The sequence below is a fragment of the Schistocerca gregaria genome, chromosome 5 (genome assembly GCF_023897955.1).
Source record: "Schistocerca gregaria isolate iqSchGreg1 chromosome 5, iqSchGreg1.2, whole genome shotgun sequence".
In the NCBI taxonomy this organism is placed as follows: Eukaryota; Metazoa; Arthropoda; class Insecta; order Orthoptera; family Acrididae; genus Schistocerca; species Schistocerca gregaria.
Window position 1 is genome coordinate 465,307,831 of NC_064924.1, and position 19,983 is coordinate 465,327,813.

The 19,983-nt window shown below is 38.9% G+C and overlaps 1 non-coding gene across 1 annotated transcript; it reads left to right on the forward strand.

Annotated features, from left to right (window-relative positions):
* Positions 1-210: 210 nt before the first annotated feature.
* Trnat-ugu (transfer RNA threonine (anticodon UGU)) lies at positions 211-285 on the forward strand. The gene has a single exon. It is a non-coding gene; the product is annotated as a tRNA-Thr (tRNA).
* The last annotated feature ends 19,698 nt before the right edge of the window (positions 286-19,983 follow it).

Here is a 19,983-nt window from a genome sequence, read left to right on the forward strand (position 1 = left end):
CTACATAAATATTGAAGTAATGATGAATTTTTCATGACAACAATTCATCAACCACTTTTGTGAGGATAGACTTAATTCACAAATAGTAATGTACTAACTCAAAAGAGGAAAAAAAAAATTGTAGTGTACGGTCTCAACAGAGCTAATTGATTATATAATTTAGTAGAACCTTTATTATGGGATGTGGGTCTCACGGGGAACTTGCCAGGTGCCCTCGATGGCTCAGATGGATAGAGCGTCTGCCATGTAAGCAGGAGATCTTGGGTTCGAATCCCAATCGAGGCACACATTTTCAACTGTCCCCTCTGATGTATATCAACAACTGTCGGCAGCTTAGGGTCTTGATTTAATTATGATTTCATTTATTATGGGATGTCTGAATTTTAAACTGGGATCAGTAAAGGATATTGTGATTAATTGGTGCAGTCTTGACAGTTAAAAGCTCTAGCGTTTGTGGAAGCGAGTGCGAAAACATATCAAATTAATCCTCCCCATGAACCATGAACCATGGACCTTGCCAGTGGTAGGGAGGCTTGCGTGCCTCAGCGATACAGATAGCTGTACTGTAGGTGCAACCACAAAGAAGGGGTATCTGTTGAGAGGCCCGAAAAATGTATGGTTCCTGAAGAGGGGTAGCAGCCTTTTCAGTAGTTGCAGTGGCAACAGTCTGGATGGTCGACTGATCTGCCCTTGTAACATTAACCGAAATGGCCTTGCTGTGCTCGTACTGTGAATGGCTGAAAGCAAGGGGAAGACTACAGCCGTAATTTTTTTCCTTATGGCATGCAGCTTTACTGTATGGTTAAATGATGATGGTGTCCTCTTGGATAAAATATTCCAGAGGTAAAATAGTACCCCATTTGCATCCCCAGGCAGGGACTACTCAGGAGGGCATCATTATTAGGAGAAACAAAACTGGCGTTCTACGGATTGGAGTGTGGAAAGTCAGATCCCTTAATGAGGCAGGTAGGTTAGAAAATTTAAAAAGGGGAATGGATATGTTAAGGTTAGATATAGTGGGAATTAGTGAATTTCAGTGACAGGAGAAACAAGACTTGATCAGGTAAATACAGGGCTATAAATACAAAATCAAATAGTGGTAATGCTGGAGTAGATTTAATAACGAATTAAAAAAAAAAATAATAAGAGCACGGGTAAACTACTACGAACAGCATAGTCAATGCATTATTGTAGCCAAGATAGATACGAAGCCCACGCCTACCACAGTAGTACAAGTTTATATGGCAGCTAGCTCTGCAGGTGACGAAGAGATTGAAGAAATTTATGATGAGATAAAAGAAAACATTCAGATAGTGAGGGGAGACGAAAATTTAATAGTCATGGGGGACTGGAATTCGATAGTGGGAAAAGAGAGAGAAGAAAACGTATTAGGTGAATATGGATTGGGGGTAAGAAATGAAAGAGGAAGCCACCTGGTAGAATTTTGCACAGAGCATAACTTAATCACAGCTAACACTTGGTTTAAGAATCATGCAAGGAGGTTGTATATGTGGAAGAAGCCTGGAAACACCGGAAGGTTTCTGATAGATTATATAATGGTAAGACAGAGGTTTAGGAACCAGGTTTTAAGTTGTAAGACATTTCCAGGGGAAGATGTGGACTCTGACCACAATTTATTGGTTATGAACTGTATACTAAAACTGAAGAAACTTTGAAAAGGTAGGAATTTAAGGAGATGGGACCTGGATAAACTGAAAGAACCAGAGGTTGTAGAGAGTTTCATCAGAGAGAGCATTAGGGAACAATTAACAAATACAGGGGAAATAAATACAGTAGAAGAAGAATGGGTAGCTTTGAGAGACGAAGTAATGAAGGCAGCAGAGGATCAAGTAAGTAAAAATACGAGGGCTAGCAGAAATCCTTGGGTAACAGAAGAGATATTGAATTTAATTGATGAAAGGAGAAAATATAAAAATTCAGTAAATGGAGGAGGCAAAAAAGGAATACAAAGGTCTCAGAAACGAGATTGACAGGAAGTGCAATATGGCTAAGCAGGGATGGCTAGAGGACAAAGGTAAGGATGTTGTTTATCTCACTAGATACTGCCTACAGGAAAATTGAAGAGACCTTTGGAGAAAAGAGAATCATTTGTATGAATATCAAGAGCTCAGATGGAAACCCAGTTCTAAGCAAAGAAGGGAAAGCAGAAAGGTGGAAGGAGTATATAGAGGGTCTATACAAGAGCAATGTACTTGAGGACAATATTATGGAAGTGGAAGAGGATGTAGATGAAGATGAAATGGGAGATATGATACTGCATGAAGAGTTTGAAAGAGCACTGAAAGACCTAAGTCGAAACAAGGCAACGGAAGTGGACAACATTCCATTAGAACTACTGACGGCTTTGGGAGAGCCAGTCCTGACGAAACTCTATCATCTGGTGGGCAAGATGTATGAGACAGGCAAAATACCCTCAGACTTCAAGAAGAATATAATAATTCCAATCCCAAATAAAGCAAGTGTTGACAGATGTGAAAATTACCGAACTATCAGTTTAATAAGTCACAGCTGCAGAATACTAACATTAGTTCTTTACAGATGAATGGAAAAACTGGTAGAAGCCATCCTTGGGGAAGATCAGTATGGATTCCTTAGAAATGTTAGAACATGTGAAGCAATACTGACCATACGACTTACCTTAGAAGATAGATTAACCTACATTTCTAGCATTTGTAGACGTTGACAAAGCTTTTGTCAATGTTGGCTGGAATACTCTCTTTCAAATTCTGAAGGTGACAGGGGTCAAATACTGGGAATGAAACTCTATTTACAGTTTGTACAGAAAGCAGATGGCAGTTATAAGAGTCGAGGGGCATGAAAGGGAAGCAGTGGTTTGAAAGGGAGTGAGACTGATTTGTAACCTATCCCCAATGTAATTCAGTCTGTATATTGAGCAAGCAGTAAAGGAAACAAAAGAAAAAAATTGGGTAGGAATTAAATCCATGGAGAAGAAATTAAAACTTTGAGGTTTGCTGATGACATTGTAATAATCCTGTCAGACAGAGCAAAGGACCTGGAAGAGCAGTTGAATGGAATGGACAGTGTCTTGAAAGGAGGATATAAGGTGAACATCAACAAGCAAAAAGAGAACAATGGAATGTAGTCAAATTAAGTCAGATTATGGTGAGGTAATTGGATTATGAAATGACACTTAAAGTAGTAAATGATATTTTCTATTTGGGGAGCAAAATAACTGATAATGGTCGAAGTAGAGAGGATATAAAAAGTAGACTGGCAATGGCAAGGAAAGTGTTTCTGAAGAAGAGAAATTTGTTAACATCGCGTATAGATTTAAGTGTCAGGAAGCCTTTGCTGAAAGTATTTGTGTGGAGTGTAGCCATGTATGGAAGTGAAACATTTACGATAAATAGTTTGGACAAGAAGAGAACAGAGGTGCTACAGAAGAATACTGAAGATTATATGGATAGATCACATAACTAATGAGGAGGTACTGAATAGAATTGTGGAGAAGAGGAATTTGTGGCACAGCTTGACTAGAAGAAGAGATTGGTTGCTAGGATATGTTCTGAGGCGTCAAGGTATCACCAATTTAGTATTGGAAAGAAGAGTGGAGGGTTATGGGTTGGCGCAAGGAAGGGCATCCGGCTCCCCTTATCATTAACCTAACCATGCAGACCCTGCGAACCGCAGGATGAAGTCACAAGCGATTGATAAATAGAATGCTGGTATCTGGTGGCAGTAACTTTGATTGATGATGTTTCCAAAACTAAAACTGAACACTTCAGTTTTAGTGAACGTCGATCTGAAAGAAAGAAAAATCCCAGTGGTTTATATATATTATTTTACACAGAGTCTTAGCTTTGTGAAAATTATAGTGTGTTACTGGTCATCTTATGAAGTTCCCGCTTATGCACAGCTGCTCAATCAGGATGATACAAAAAAAAAGAAACATAGAAAATATTGCATAATGAAATTGTAACACACTGTAGTGTAACTGTTGGTGTGGTCTTGAGTGCAAAGACTGGTTTCATGCAGCTCTCCATGGTACGCTATCCAGTGCAAGCCTCATTGTCTCTGAATAAATGCTGCAACCTACATCATTCCGAATCTGCTTACTGTATTAATCTCTTGGTCTCCTCTACACCACACACTTTCTTTCCTAGGTGTTGCAGAGTGTATCCTATTAACCAGTTACTTCTTCTGGTCAGATTGTGTCACAATTTCCTTTTCTCCCCAGTTCTATCCAGTATCTCCTTGTTACTTATGTGATTTACTCATCTAATCTTTAGCATTCTTCCGTAGCACCACATTTCAAAAGCTTCTATTCTCTTCTTGTCAGAATGGTTTATCATCCATGTTGAACATCAATACATGGCTACGCTGCATACAAATAGTGTTCTTTTGCTATCTCTGGCAGAATTACAAAGTCAGCAGCAATCCTCAAAAGTTTTTGTTTATTCTCCCTGGACTGTAATTCCTACTGCAATTTTTTTTCTTTGGTTTCCTGCACTGCTTGGTCAATGTACAGATTGAATAACATCTGAGATAGGCAACAACCCTGTCGCACTCCCTTCTCAAAAGCTGCTTCCCTTTCGTGTCCCTCAATTCTTATAATTGCTGTCTGGATTCTGTAATACGTTTTCGCTCCCTGTGTTTTACCCCTACTACCTTCAGAATTTAAAAAGAGTGTTCTAGTCAACATTGTCAAAATGGTATGACAATGGTATAATTACGCTATTGAAATGGAAAAAAAATGTATTAATTCCACCAGTATAAGAGAACTATTTTCCACTGATGACAAAGGACAAAAGAGGACAGTGGCAAGTCAATGGAAAAAAAAAAAAATTATTTCTGTTGATAAACCTTCAAATTGACAGCAGTTTGACAAGGAATGATAAGTTGGGTGTAGTACAAAATGTGGATGCAATTTTATTATAAACTGCAAGAGTTATTATAAACTTCCACAATTTCTAATGGCTGACAAAACCTCCAAGCTTCTTGTGGGCAGTTCTACTTTATCTAGAATACTCCATATGAGCTAATCAAGTAGAGAAATGCACTTGAGAGGACAGTGATTGAAATTCCTGCTTAGCCACAAAGATTAATGTTTTCCATCATTTCCCTAAACTGCTTAAGGCAAATACTGGGACAGTTTATTTGAAAGGAGGTAATGAATATCCTTCCCCAATCCAAACTTGTTCTCTGGTTGTTGGACATTAAATCCTAATCTTCCTTCAGCTTCCACATAAGGTATCAATATAAACTTTAAGACAAAAAAAACAATACAACATGAAGGTATTGTCCGAATGGGATGGAAACAGTAGGTATGACGTACATGTACAGACAAACAAATGATTACAGTTTCAGAAAAATTGTATGGTTTATTCAAGAGAATGAGCTTCACAAATTGAGTAATTCAGTAATGTGTTGGTCCACCTCTGGCCCTTATTATTGGGATTGGCAATGATTGATAGAGATGTTGGATGTCCTCGTGAGTCATATTGTGACAAATTTTGTCCAACTGGTGCATTAGATTGTCAAAATCTTGAGCTGGTTGGAGGGCCCTGTCCACAATGTCCAAAAGTTCTCAATTGCAGAGATGTCTAGCAAATTTGCTGGCCAAGGTAGGATTTGGCAAGCACAAAGACATGCAGTAGAAACCCTCGCCGTGTGTGGGCAGGCGTTATCTTGCTGAAATGTAAGCCTAGAATGCCTCGCCATGATGGGCAACAAAACAGGGTATAGAATATTGTCAATGTACTGCTGTGCAATAGTGGCAAGAGTAAAAACAGGAATCAGTGGGTTGTTGAACTTCAGGAGGATTGGTCAGAGTTGGGTATCAAGGTGGAAGGGAAGGAAAATTGAAGAAGCAAGTACCTGCCAATCTATATGGCGGAGACTGATGCCAGAGGAAGACACAGGAAAAGAATAGTTGGGGATGGAGTTATATGAAACGATGTAAAAGTTAGAAATACAACGTAGCTGTACCTGAAGAAAGGAAAAACAGAGCGTTATGGGGATCAATTCGTGGGCTGTACTTATGCCATTGCACTCATCACTAGAATGTGTCTTTTTGGCAGTTTTCTCTATGTTTCTGGACATAGTAGGAATAAATTCACAGGGAATGAATTTTTCAGTGGAAATAACATAAAATCTCCTGGGAGAATATCTATAAATGTCTTGTCTGTAGATAACATACAGGAAAGAGCAATGGTGCAAACACCTCTTGCATTGTATGGCATGGACTGATACCATTTCTTGTCATTGCATCTTCATTTATTTCATCTCCCATTGAACCATTCATTTTATTTCTGTGAGGCTTATTCACTTGTTGCAATGTCTGTGTGGCGATTCCTCATCCTGCATTTAACTAATGTTAGATTTTATATCTTTGGGTTTAGGGGAAGGGGGGGGGTCGTTTGTGGAATACACTTAGTCCATGCAAGAGCTTCATTTACTTCCTAAAAATAGATATTACTTGCAGATGTGAAAAGTATAAGGTCATGGCTCCTGTGATTTAAAAGAGAACTAAAATAATGAACAGGCACATTCCGATCAGAATTTCTTTTTACAAATGTGTTAACTGTGTATTCAGCATTACTATTCAATGAACTATAACATTTACTCCTACATTATTGATTTGAAGTAATGTATTCTTTTGGTAGGGATGTGTTCTTGTTATCCTAATGTGGATTTTTAGTGGTTCCCCAAATCTCATATGGCGAAGGCCAGTATGTTTCGTTAACCCTTTCAGATCTGATTTCTTCTTCTGTATGAAGGGAATTTTTTCTTTATGCTCTAATGCTCTTAGTTGATTTTTTTAATGATTTTAGATTCAATGTTTAACAAATACATGTACCAGTTGTCAGACATTGTGTACTTGGCTTCCTTTTATGGACTAAAATAATTAACTCTGAAGTATGCACTCTTGCGTAAATAAACTGCTAATTCAGTAACTACCATGCATATCTTCTTGTTATCCTAAAGTGGATTTTTAGTGGTTCCCTTTATCCCTTTCAGATCTGATTTCTTTTTCTGTATGAAAGAAATTCTTTCTGCTCTTAATTGATTTTTTAATGATTTTAGATTCACTATTTAACAAATACATGTACCAATTTTCAGACATTGTGCACTTGGCTTCCTTTTATGGACTAAAATAATTAATTCTGAAGTATGCACTGTTGCAGTAAATAAAATGATAATTCAATAATTATCATGCAAGATAACAATAATAATATTAAACAATTGAATGTAACAATATTATGAGAAGGAAGTTGCTATTCACCATATAATGGAGGTGCTGAGTCGCAGATTGCACAACAAAAAGACTCACAATTGAAGCTTTCGACCATTAAGGCCTTCATCAACAATACACGCACATGCATACACAATCAGGCAAACACAAGTCACACACACACACACAACTGCAGTCTCAGGCAACTGAAAACACGCTGTCACGCGTTGTTCCAGTTTCCTGAGACTGCAGTCGTGTGTGTGCGGGTGGAAAGCTATAATTGTGAGTCTTTTTGTTGTGCCTATCTGTGACTCAGCACCTTGAGGGGGGGAATGAGAGGTGTTCCACATTGATTATGCTTTCTTTCTACCCGCCATTCTTGGTGGCAGCATTTGACTCGTTAAGATGGTAGTATGTAGTACTTTGGTCTAACTGCAGGTGGCAGGACAGTCACTAGAAGTGACTGCACAGTACAGCCCATTGCCCCAACTGTTGACATTTCGTCTGAGCATCCAGGACTGCATTTGATGACATGGTTTATGTGGAAGGGGGTGTAAACACTATGAATATTCACAGATGATTGATGGCAGTGTTGGGAGAGAGTGCATCATCACAAAATAGTGGTTTTTACAACAGGGCAACACTTGATCCCATAAAAGTCAACAAATCGTGGCTGCCATTGCTGAAATCTCCATTTCAGTGATGGGAAAAGGGCCTCTGAGAACAGATCCTTTGTTTAAGAGAGTGGTGAAATCAAATAAGCATGAATATTTAACAAGGGAGTGAACAGTTAGCACCAGTTGTTGTATGGATGCCGTGTAAAAATACCTGATTTTCAGCCCAGAAGTATATTTGTGAACTTAAACGCCTTTTATGGATCTTGTACATTTGCCCCTCCCCCCCCCCCCCCCCCCCCCCAAAAAAAGGAAAAGCATTAAAACTCCCACTTACACTAAAATGCGAACTGGAGATTTGTGGAAGCTTGCACATTATTTTGTTATTGTCCTAAACTGTGTGTAATTACATGCAAACAACAAAATTGTACAAAACAATTTTTTCTCAGATAAGTTATACATCTTACAACAATAATAGTAATAATTACTGTTATTATTATTAGCAGTAGTTGTATTTATATAAACTTGATGATAAGGATAACTGTTATATAGCAGATGCTATTCATTTTACACTCTCAAATTTATCTCAATCTAAAAATTTGTGGACACCCAGAATGTATACTCATGACCCACCACTGGCTATAGTTAGTGTATCACAGGTATTTTGTGGGTTCTGGATTTTGTTTTCGGCTCAAGGACTGTTCATTTCACACAAGTAAGTATATTATTACAAAATGTAGATCATAAAAGTCTTAAGTGAATCAAATTAGATTTTGACGCTATGGAAAATAGTCTGAAAACACTAAATTTTCCCATATTTGTAAACCTTACTTATTAATGAGTTTTCACCCTATTTCTTTAATTAAATGTGTTCTGTATGAACATGACTGGCAGAATGAAATTTCTAAAATATCAAATTATGTGTGAAAATAACTTGTAAGATACAAGAGGGGGGGGGGGGGGGGGGGGGGGGGGGGGACCGTGAAGTACATGGGAGACATGGTCAGATGTCAATATAATTTCATACACATACACAACGGTGGCAAGTATGTAAGTGATTCGAACTGCAATTTTCTTTGACAAGTGGAACAGCCACCAGAGAGCATTAGTGTTATTACTTGGCCTGGTAGCATATGTAAGTGGTGTGAAAAGCTCAAGTTATTGAGTGATCACTGTGAAAGACATGGAGATGCCAAGTTCTCTTGTGAAGTAATGTTATCAGCACCTGACAGAATTTGGAAGAGATCTCCTTGGGGATTTAAGAAGTGACAAACATGAAAGAGCAGCTTCTATTGCAACATTAAAGTTATTCTTTAAATCTGAGAAACTATGGTCAGGAGGAGAGGTTAGCAGCAACTAAGTGTCTTCGCATATCACACAATCCAGCATAAACATAACTTCAGATCTATGGATTGCACATAAAAACTTCTTCAAGCAACATAAGTCTAAATTTCTAAATAAGAGGCCACACAGACTCTTTGACTTGTTATAGAAATAAGACTGAAGAAAGATAAACCTTCATTTATAGCATATGTAGGTTTAGAGGAAGCTTTTGAGAATGTTGACTGGAATACACTCTTTGAAATTTTGAAGGTATCAAGGGTAAAATACAGGGAACTAGAACTTACTTACTACTTTTACAGAAACCAGACCACAACTGCAAGAATCAAAGGCATGAAGTGGAAGCTGTAGTTGAGGAAGAAGTGATACCGGGTTGTAGCTTCTTTCCAATGTTACTGAATGTGTACACTGAGCAAGCAGTAGGCTACAGGAAACCAAGGAGAATTTTGAGAATGGAATTAAAGTTCAGGGAGAATAAATAAAAAGTTCGCAGTTTGCCGATGACATTGTAATTCTGACAGAGGTGGTAAACAGCTTGCAAAAACAGTTGAATGAAATAGATAAATGTAGTAGTCGTGAGTGTTGCTATTTGGACAGCAAAATAACTTACAATGGCCAAAATAGAGAGGATATGTAATTTCAGGCAGACAATAGCAAGACAAGCATTTCTGAAAAAGAGAAATTTATTAATGTCTAGTAACTCCAAGTGTTTAGAAGTTTTCGTGAAGGTATTTGTTTGGAGTGCACACTTGTATGGAAGTGAGATGTGGATAATAAGCAGTTCAGGTGAAAATAGGAGTTTCTGAATGTGATGGCCCAGAATAATGTTGAAAATTAGATGAAAATAATGAGGAGGCACTAACAGAATTGAGGATTAAAAAAATTATGGCATAACTTGACTAAAAGAAGGAGTTGTTTGTTAGGACACATTCTGAGGCATCAAGGAATCTTCAATTTGGTAATGGAAGGAAATGTTGGAGGTACAAGTTGTAGATGGAAACCAAGACTTCATTAAAGGAACCAGATTTTGATAGATATAGGTTGCAGTATTATGTATATTTGATGAACCTTGCCCATGTTTGACTAGCATGAAGAACTGCTTCAAACCAATCTTTGAACTGAAGGAAACAACAATGACTCTGAGTAGTTGGAGGCTGTGATTCTCTGCCATAACTATTTCTATTGAGAAATACTTGTAGATCGATCATTAGCTCTGTGCTTTTGTGCAAAGCGCTCCTGTTTCACGAAGCATTGTCACTCTCTGTGAACAAATAGGCCAGCGGCATGTGACATGGCAGGTGAATTGAAAACTATTTGAGTTGCCTGCCGCACCTTACATGATCGCAGACGTCATACTCTTAGCAACAGCGACATAGCGACATGCTACCTAGGCAAACTAGGAAATTAAGGAAATAAATCGGAAACAACTGTTTTAAAAGCAATTGTGTACATTAATGGGGTATCTGAAATTAGACCAGAGTAGAAATAATGGGCATCCAAGTGTTTGCAGCATTAATGTGGAAGATGGCCTTCAGTGTTGCATCCCAAAGAAAAGATTGTTCCTTGGTTTTTATTCTTTTCATTGTGAGACAAGTTGCTCACAAGAATACATAGATCCGAACATGCACATGATCTGTAGTGCATTTTCCTGGAGCTTGGGAAATGCTTTTGTTATAATGTACAATACCATCATGACAAATTTAGTGTGTTGTTGTATCTGTCTTTCAGAAAAGTTGAATTCTGCAGATCAATAACTTCTAACTGGAGTAACCATGGTAAATCACTGGGTAAAACCAAGAAAGAAATGCTGAACAATTTCATTTACATTTCAAAAATTGTGAGCTCTCATAATCTTGATTCAAAAGATGTGATGAGCTGCCTTGTCTTGGCTTGATAATCATCAAGATGATTGAAGACTGTTAAAATTCCTTCACCCATCTGCCTCTCAAGCAAACGTAACTTTCTATGAATGCTCTGATTTGGCAGTGCATATCAACTATTTGCTGCTCCTTGCCCTGCAATGACAGATTTAAATTATTCAGAGACATAGTTATGTCAGCTAAGAATACTAGGTCTGATGTCAGTTTTAAATCATTCTTCCCCATTCATTTCCAAAAAATGAGCTATTTCCTGAAGAATGACAAAGAAAACATCATGAACTTTTAACCAACTCAGCCAACTAAATGCGCTGTGGTAAGGTATGTTCCCACATTCTGTTTCCATATCTTTCACGAATCGTTTGAATCAGCAGTGATTTACACTGTGATGACACACAAAATTTGCACATTTGACCACAACTTTCATTAAATCACCTAGTTCCCCTGTTTCAGCACACAGTACTTCTTGGTGAAGGAAGCAATGAACAGTCAAAATGTCTTTTCCGAAACTGTTCTTGAGTTTATTTTTACATGAGAAGCAAAATATTGATGATGCCCAATCATCTGTGGTGCACCGTCCATGGCCGCAGACTGGAGCTAAGCGCTAGGCAGATTCATATTGTCCTCTTATTTACAAACAGCTTGAAAAATAGCTAGTCATCTTGCGCTGTAATCGAACAGTACCACATCCAATTACTTGCAGCACCATATCAACACCATGCACAAACATTGAAAGTTAAGCACAGTCACATATATCTGTACTTTCATCACATACTAGCAAAATGCAACAAAGCTTGCTGCTTTTTTCCTGAGCTCTGTCAAAATTCGCTGTGAGGACCAGGATTTGACAAAACACTGTTTGCTTCAAAAGGCAAACCCCTTCAATTGCCTGCAGCTCCCTTGGAAACAAACATTCTGCAATTGCTACCGCACATGATTTTATGACAGGTGACACAGGAAAAGGCTTGCCTCTTGATGCTATAGTGTGATTGACTATGTAGCTTGCATGAAATGCTGCTCCACTTCAGTTTTCTTCACTATCACTCACCTGAAAAGTATAAATGTGTTACGGTACATGAGCTGCGCTAAATATTTCTCTTCTGTGCTAAGGATACTTTTTTAAACTTAACATCTCCTGGCATGTTGTTCTTATGCCTGGCTACTGGCTCTTTGTGTGCTTCACCTTCTATCAACTCGTAATGGCCTGCAGGAAGATGGTGTTATGACGCTGTATGTTGTACTTCTTAGCAGAATTAAGTCCTTTATGACATACAATACATGGCAGACATCTGTTCCTGTCAATAAACAGAAATGTCTCTTCCAATTGAGGCACAGGACTTCCACAACTGACCATAGCTGCCAGTGAACACAGATTGTCACATCAGCTGTAGTTGAAGGCTTTTTTCACCGTGTCACTGACAACAGTTGTTGGATACCATCACCAGAGGTCTCCCAATAACATCAGTCAACAGTTTAGTCATAGTGCATCTGATCTCCTTCATCAGTTTTTGCCAGGGTCAAGGAGGTTATTCTATGTCTGAAGTAGGCCAGATTTTAACCTCTTAGTGTGGCGTAGATACTGTGACACCTCTGTGCTTGGATAAGAGTGTTGCATAGTGGCTTCTGCTATTAAAGAGACACCAAATGCATGTGAATGAGTTTTCCTGTCTTTTAAAGAACATGGCAAGTACTATACACTCTGTCCTCAGTTATCGGAGTAAACTGACAAGTTTTACAAATATATGAGATGACGAGAGAAAAGTTCTGTTACATTCTCAAGATAAGTTGTGCAGCTGTACATCAGTTAACCATCAATGACTGTCACTTAGCACACAAAGTGGAAGACAAGCATAAAGTGTAGCACAATATGCTCCGAAAACCTAAAGCACTTAAAAGTGGAAATACATACCGCACATTGCATTTCCAAACCGCTTCATGTTAACAGAGTCACTATCATGTTGGTATGAAACACCAGTAATCAGTAATAATAATTTGTAGACAGCTATTGACAGCCTAATTCCTACCACAAAAAAATCCAGTACAGTAGCATAAGCATATATGATACACCACTCTTTTCACTTGAACAAATAAATTTTTGATGTTATAATCTATGCCTAAATTTTTCAATAAACATTTTGCCTGTTTGATGTTTTGAATAAACCTGTGATTTCAGTCCATAGGTTCTGAACTACATCCCGATTATGAAATTTTCATCCTCAGGATGCCACAAACTCCTCCTTTCATGGACTAAACGTATCTGTTTCTCATGCTCCATAGTTCATGTGTGAGGACATCAGTCAATTTGACAGAAGAAAACAAACTAATTTGAATTTCACCAATTGTCACCCAAAGTCTGTACATTTTGTAGGTAAGATCAGATATAGTGTGACTGTGCATGTAGTGGTATACTGATTTGAAAAGATCAGCTGTCTCTGGCCGATGCCGGTTGGTGGTCGATCCACCGATATCGGAGCTAATGTGACCGCAGCCTAATGCAGTCAGAGTACAATGAGTTTGCTATCTCCCACCATATGGGCTCCGTGCCACTGCAGCGAGGGCTCCCAAGTGCTCGTTCCACCTGTGGCACTGTTGGAACAGCCTTAGAGAGAGTTTTGAAGAGGAGAGATTAGAGACAGCTAGATACAAACTTACATGCTTTTTCAGGTACATGGATGGTACGTTTGTGATCTGGTCTCATGGAAGGGATTGGCTCAGTAAGTTTATGGAACATCTCATGACATTCAAATTTTACAAAAAAAATTTACCATGGAACTGAAAAAGGATGGCTGACTGCTGCACCTGACTGTACTTGTCAAAACAAGAGCAGATACTCATCTGGACACACAGTCTCACAAACCTACACACACTAATTTGTACCTGCAAGTTGCAGCTGTCACCATCCAGTACAGACAAAAGTAGTTCTGAAGACATTAGTCACAGGGCACACACCTTCTCAGACCCAGATAGTGTGACAGTAGAAATAGAGGCTCTATGTGCAGTGTTCTGCAAGAGTAGATACACAGTCAAACAGATTAAGAAGGTCTAGAAGCAGAAGAGAGAGATGAGGGAAAGATTTTAGTGTACCTGCCCTATGAGGGATATATTTCTGCCAAAATCAGCAGGATTCTCAAAAAGCACAACATTAAGGGTGTGTTCTGTTGACCGGGGAGAGGGGGGGGGGGGGGGGGGACACAGAGGGCTACTGGGGAATCTGAAAGATGGCTTGGGACTGCGAAATACATAAATTTATAATTACCTCGCCAATAATGTATGTTCTGTATTAGGACAGTGGACATCACATACAAAGAACATCTGAAGCACACCAGACTAAGAGAGGCAACTGAATCCGCAATTGCTGAGCACTGTCTAGAACTCTATCATTCCCTGGACTATGATGAAATGACTGTGCTGGCTCAGACCCCCACATACTGGGACAGTGTTATAAAGAGTGTCCATAGAGATAAGGTGATGGGAAACCTCATGGAATGGGACTCAGTAGAGTGTGGGATCCTGCACTGGAGTTGCTGAAAATGCAATGGGGGCAGCAGCAGAACTCCACAAAAAGAACAACAAAGTGTGTGGAGATGGGAAACAAACCCCAGATAGAGCACCAGACTGAAGATGGAACATTTCAGAGCACTTCTAGCAAGAGTGGACCACAAAGGGAACACATGAAACCCCACCAGACTGAAAATGGAACACCAGCCTGCAGACAGGAGCAAGGGTCTGAAGACAAAGCACCACCACTTGGCTTGCCACACCAAATAGAACAGGGAACACTTAAGAACATTTCTAGTGTGAGCGTATCACAGAGAGAACACCAGCTGCTCACTGGACTGAAAATGCAATGACAACCCAAAGATAGGCGTTCTGGACCGAAGAGGGAATACCTAAGGGTGCTGCTAGTGGGAGCGAACTGCCGATTGAATGCCTGGAACCAGTGATGGAGAGGGAAGAGTATAGGTAGAAATACAGGACAACAAACAGCCTCAGGTAGCATCTGATGAAGATAATGAGTTAACTGGACTCATTTAACTCAACGAGCAGACTCAAGTAGCACCTGAGGAAGGTAATGAGTCATATTTTTGAAATATTGTGCAAGAACGGTGCTGATATCTGGAAGAACACCTGACATCTCAAGATCTTAATTCACTTTATTTTGTAAATCTTTGTCAAGAATTTCAAGAGGTACAGCTGTTGTATGGGCCTGAGCTGGACCACACTGTAATTGAAAGCCTGATCACAAAAGCCAAACAGGTTCCAGAGGGATTTCTCTTGACATAAACCTCTTGCATGAACCAGTGCTCCAGAATTATTTTCGTGTGCACATAAGAAGGCAGGTGGTGGGATGATGCACAGTGACAAGCAGTGGTGTACCACATGACACCCCAGCTAACAGTGCCAGTCTACCATGTCCCTCTGCAGTGAGCAATCTGGAGTAAACATATAATATTTACCATTGATTTTCATTCTAGTAGGTATGGTGAGGATAGTTATTAATTGTAGGGTTCTTTATGAAAGGCATTAAGCAAGTGTAACAAACATTATGCAAAGAAGTTATAGCAATAGTTTTCTGAGCATATAAAGTCTACTACACAGAATCAAAAGCAGAAACAGTGATGCCGTAACAGTGCCAGTTACCAGGAGAAGCAATGGTTGGAGTGTGTAGTGTCAGACAGGTACAGAGGGAACACTAGTGCTGCCACAAAGTATTTTCCATCCCTCTCTGCACAAATACATCATACACCTGCCTTCTTACTTGCACACACCTATTGTTGGAGAAGGGTTTATGCCCTTAATTATGTAAGTACTGGAAGGAAGATACAGGTATTTATTTTTCCTGGATGTCTTCCAAAACCTTTATTTCAGCTGTAAATGTATGCGATTCTTAAAGGGCCACTTGATGTGCAACTTCTACAGATGGTTGTGAAAACACACACAAAAGGAACAGAATGATAAAATAAATTTTATAACTTCAACAGTGGTTAGTTATTGTAAATTTTTCTGCAGTAAAAAATTAGTTTTTTGACCTCACACATTTCTTTATACTTCTTCCTTCCTGGCCAGTGTCGCACATCGAAGTAACATCCACTTCCCTAGTTGCATTTCACCATAACTCTTTTAAGACACATCATTGGCTTTGATGCCTTTGACTTGCATTACGTATTGACCTTCTCTCACCATCACTTCTTAGGACGGCTATGCAGTCAACTTTGTTCTGGGTCATAATGTGGGCACCTTTTGCTACTAGTGGTCATTGATTCTGGTGATGTGCCCATACCATGAAAGACACATTTCTCTTAATTTGTTTGTAATTAATCTCACTCCCACCTATTCTAGGTGGCTATTTTCCAGGTGGCCCAGCCTTGTGACACCTATGGACTAGCACAACATTATTCAGTTTCATGTGATACTTTCCACACTTGGCTGCTTGGCTGTGCATGTCATTCTTAGCTGTGTTGAACCACCAAGAGGCGAGCATAGTGGGGGAAATGATCTATAAACTTTCTCGTTAATGGATACTTTCATGTAAAAAAAATAAAAAATAAATAAAATAAAATTATATGTACACACTCCTGTGAATGGGTGCCTTTTCATTAACATAACGTCAACTCATGCCCAAGGATCTAGGAACATCTCATCATATGAAGTTGTAACAGAACCAAATTATTTAAATTGTAGTTTTCATTAGTAGTTATTTCTTCATAATGCTGGTGTCATTAGTCTGAGATTCACATTCCAAATACTCAGTTTCCCTCAAGTTTAACCTCAAGCCATTAATGTTTAATTATTCAGACCATTTCAGGGCCTGATTTTTTTATGTCTTTGTGGATTTGTTTGGCAGGAGACACATGAGAAGCTCATAACATCATCTGAGAATGTGTGTCTGAAAATCTGCTGTCACTGTACTTAGAATGCAGGAGAAACAGGAGGGGGCGAGAATGTATCCTTGGTGACAACAACATTCATGGGAAAAGGTTACATTACAGGTAAGCTATGAACATCAGTCTTAATGTTATAGTAGAGGGCCTCTATACATCAAAGCTTAAAATATTATAGGCTGCAAATATGTTGTAAACATGCTTTCTCTTGAGTGAGAAAGATTACAAAATAAATTAAATTTTTTTTGTTACTAATATACTAACAGAAAAAAATTGCAGCACCAAGAAATGTAGAGTAATGAAACATTAGTAACACATTTGTCTAGGTAACAAATTGAATTGATTAAAAATGCAAGATCACAGGTTAATGTAAGTGCCAGATAAGCCACTGGAAATGTGAAAAGCTGATACATTAATAATCAGTGTGACTGCCAGAATGTTGAATGCGAGCATGCAGGCGTGCACGCATAGCATTGTACAGGTGCCGAATGTCAGTTTGTGGGATGGAGTTTCGTGTATGTTGCACTTAATCTGTCAATACAGGGAAATGCTGTTTGTGGATGACGCAGGAGTTGCCGTCCAGTGATGCCCTATATGTGATCCACTGGAGACAGATTTGTTGATTGAGCAGGACAAGGCAAACATCTCGACACTCTGCAGAGCTTGTAGGGTTACAACAGTGGAATGTGGGTGAGTGTTATCCTGTTGGAAAACATACCCTGGAATACTGTTCATGTATGGCAGCACACGGGGTCATACTGACATACAAATTTGCAGTCTGGTTGCACGGGATAAACATGAGAGCTCCTGTTGTCATACGAAATAATATCCCAGACCACAACTCCAGGTGTAGATTCAGTGTGTCTAGCATGCAGACATGTTGACTGAGGCCCTCAATTGGCCTCATTGTGACTGAACATGGCCATTACTGGCACCAATGCAGAACCTGCTTCCATCAGAAAACACAACAGACCTATACCCTGCCCTCCAATGAGCTCTCACTTGACACCACTGAGGTCACAAATTGCAGTGGTTTGGGGTCAGTGGAATGTACTCTACTGGCCATCTGGCTCAGAGCTGTTCTTGAAGTAACTAATTTGTGATACTTCATTCTGTCACTGTGGTGCCAACCGCTGCTCTAATTGTTGCAGCAAATGCAGTATGATGAGCCAGAGCCATACACTGAACACGATGGTCTTCCCTCTTGGCAGTGCCACATGGCTTTCTGAAGCCTGGTCATCTTGGAACAATACATTCTCTTCATCACAGCTGCCAGCAGTCATGTACAGTGGCTACTTTCCTACCAAGTCTTTTTGCAGTCTTGTTTGAAGCAATATCCAGCTTCTCATAGCCCTATTGCACAACCTTGTCCACACTTTGTGAGATGTTGATAATGGCGCCTTTGTCACCTTAAAGGCATTTTTGACTGACATTAACTTATCATGTCCAATCTTGTAGTTAACTAACACTCAAGACTGTTACAGTGTGTATTTAAAGCAAACCTGATTTCCATACTCATGGTGGCGCTGCTAGTGACACTCATATGCAGCTGGCACAAAATCTGAATAGGCATCATCATTCGCACGTAGAAAAATGTCTACCAACTTTTGTTTATGCCACACAGCTCCTCCTTGGTGTTATGTTGTTTTTTTTTCCCTTGTCAGTGTATTATATCAGCTTGAGTACTGGATGCCAGTGTGCATCATGCAACATACGGACACAGCAGCATGCTGCATGACCAACCAGGTACTCTTAGTTTTCAGCTGCAGAACCATGCCATTAAGAAGCTTAATAACTTAAAGTAGCAGTGAAGCTCTTTGTACCATTACCTGGGATATAAACAAGGAAAAGAAGTAAGCATTAACTGAACACATTCCTGTTCTTGTCTTCAGCTCATAAATGGTAGCTTTATATTGACCTTAAAAGTTATACAATAAGTCAAAATAAACATTCAACTTCAATGGAATATCTAAAAGGAAGTTTCCTATTTTTTTATTTAACAGAGCATTATAAGCTTGCATGGCAGTTGGCACTTCAACTTTGATGGGGTTTCATTATATAAATGATGAACAATAAGGTTGGGAGCATTTCTTTGAAAAGGCTCAATAATTGAGCAAATTCTGTACTGGACAAAATTCTCCTGTTGTGATATGTTACCAGGATAACAAAACAAGATAAGTCATAATAGACTGTGGGTTTGTGTAAACTTTGCTGTGTGGGAGTAACAAATAAGCCCATGTGCTAGTGCACTGATAAAAAAGAAGCTATACTTATCATGTGCATAAAACGTATCATCTTGTTGATAGACAAGAAAGTACTGAAGAAGCTAAATAAGTTGGCCTCTGGGATACACCAAAGGATTTCTGTAAGACAGAAAAATCTGTTGTCGATTTCCAAATTGACTGACCCCTGACTTTGAGCTCATTTTCTGGCTACATCACATGACAAATATTGAGATGTCATATTGCCAGAATTGTCTAACTTTATTTAAAGTATGAATATTACATTTTGTTGAAAAGAGGGTGACCTATGCAGTGATAGTTAAGAGAAAGCATGCGTTTGTATATTTCAGTGAATGTCTACTTTGAGGAGTCATAGATGCCAGTGCTTAATTACATTAACAATTTCCTGTACACATTTTGAAGATATAACCATTATCTACTTACAGATGGACTTTCATTGCTTTCAAACTTGTTCTTTTGTCATAATAACAGCAGATGTAAATTTAGATATTTTGCCCAATGAATATACATATGAGCAATACAAAAAGTGAAATGCAAGCTCTGTTATTGTCTTTCACAGCTGTTATATTTTTATCAAGACATACCGACATACTGTGCTAATGTCACATGTTTAATTTATTTCCTTTTGTGTCTTTGTGTGCTCCATACCTGTGGATGCTATCACTATCACCACCACCACAATTGTATGGCTTTCACAGTCATTTGACATTCCTTTTTAGAGACTTCACATAAAAAATTATAATTTAAACAAAAACACACACACACACAAATTTTATAACTGAATGTCTAGGTGTCAGCTCATAAATGGTA